At 46.7% G+C, this 1,841-nt stretch overlaps 1 non-coding gene across 1 annotated transcript; it reads left to right on the top strand.

Moving 5' to 3' along the window:
* The first annotated feature begins 577 nt into the window (after nucleotides 1–577).
* On the top strand, nucleotides 578–661 carry Trnas-gga. Its single transcript is given in 2 exon segments — nucleotides 578–617; nucleotides 627–661. It is a non-coding gene; the product is annotated as a tRNA-Ser (tRNA).
* The last annotated feature ends 1,180 nt before the right edge of the window (nucleotides 662–1,841 follow it).

Here is a 1,841-nt window from a genome sequence, read left to right as displayed (position 1 = left end):
TTCCTCAGTGAAACAGCTTTGGACAAAGGTGTTTAGTATTTCAGCTTTACGTGTGTCATCCTCTGTTTCAATGCCATCATCATCCCGGAGTGTCTGGATATGCTGTTTCGAGCCACTTACTGATTTAACGTAAGATCAGAACTTCCTAGGATTTTCTGTCAAGTCGGTACATAGAATTTTACTTTCGAATTCACTGAACGCTTCACGCATAGCCCTCCTTACGCTAACTTTGGCATCGTTTAGCTTATGTTTGTCTGAGAGGTTTTGGCTGCGTTTAAACTTGCAGTGAAGCTCTCTTTGCTTTCGCAGTAGTTTCCTAACTTTGTTGTTGAATCACGGTGGGTTTTTCCCGTCCCACACAGTTTTACTCCGCACGTGCCTGTCTAAAACGTATTTAACGATTGCCTTGAACTTTTTCCATAAACGCTGAACATTGTCAGTGTCGGAACAGAAATATTCGTTTTGATCTGTTAGGTAGTCTGAAATCTGTCTTCTATTACTCTTGCTAAACAGATATACATTCCTCCCTTTTTTTATATTCCTATTTACTTCGATATTCAGGGATGCTGCAACGCCGGCCGGAGTGGCCGAGCGGTTAAAGGCGCTACAGTCTGGAACCGCACGATCGCTGTGGTCGCAGGTTCGAATCCTGCCTCGGGCATGGATGTGTGTGATGTCCTTAGGGTAGTTAGGTTTAAGTAGTTCTAAGTTCTAGGGGACTTATGACCACAGCAGTTGAGTCCCATAGTGCTCAGAACCATTTGAACCATTTTTGATGCTGCAACGGCTATAAGGTCACTGATTCCCTGTTCTGCGCTTACAGAGTCGAAAAGTTCGGGTCTGTTTGTTATCAGTAGGTCCAAGATGTTATCTCCACGAGTCGGTTCTCTGTTTAATTGCTCGAGGTAATTTTCGGATAGTGCACTCAGTATAATGTCACTCGATGCTCTGTCCCTTCCATCCGTCGTAAACATGAGTGTCCCAGTCTATATCTGGTAAATGAAATGTATTCCAGATTTTTCTCTCAGTTGTCCTGCCACTAATGCTGCTGAGTCGGAGAGTCGATAAAAGGAGCCAATTATTAACCTAGCTCGGTTGTTGAGTGTAACCTCCACCCATAATAATTGACAGGAGCTATCCACTTCTAGTTCACTACAGGATAAACTACTACTAACAGCGACAAACACGCCACCACCGGTTGCATGCAATCTACCCTTTCTAAACACTGTCTGTTATTTTGTAAAAATTTCGGCAAAATTTATCTCTGGCTTCAGCCAGCTTTCCATACCTATAACGATTTCAGCTTCGGTGCTTTCTATCAGTGCTTGAAGTTCCGGTACTTTACCAATGCAACTTCGACAGTTTAAAATTACAATACCGATTGCTGCTTGGCCCCCTCATGTCCTGACTTTGCCCCGCACTCTTTGAGGCTGTTGCCCTTTCTGTACTTGCCCCAGGCCATCTAACCTAAAAAACCACCCAGTCCACGTCACACAACCCCTGCTACCCGTGTAGCCGCCTGCTGCTTGTAGTGGACTCCTTACCTATCCAGCAGAACCCGAAACCCTACCACCCTATGGCGCACGTCGAGGAATCTGCAGCCCACACGGTCGCAGAACCGTCTCAGCCTCTGATTCAGACCCTCCACTCGGCTCTGTACGAAAGGTCCGCAGTCAGTCCTGTCGACGATGCTGCAGATGGTGAGCTCTGCTTTCATTCCACTGCCGGCCGGTGTGGCCGCGCGGTTCTAGGCACTTCAGTCTGGAACCGCGTTACCGCTAAGGTCGCAGATTCGAATCCTGCCTCAGGCATGGATGTGTGTGATGTCCTTAGGTTAGTCA

Source organism: Schistocerca piceifrons, chromosome 2, assembly GCF_021461385.2.
Source record: "Schistocerca piceifrons isolate TAMUIC-IGC-003096 chromosome 2, iqSchPice1.1, whole genome shotgun sequence".
Taxonomy (NCBI): Eukaryota; Metazoa; Arthropoda; class Insecta; order Orthoptera; family Acrididae; genus Schistocerca; species Schistocerca piceifrons.
This window is presented reverse-complemented; position numbering and strand designations above follow the sequence as displayed.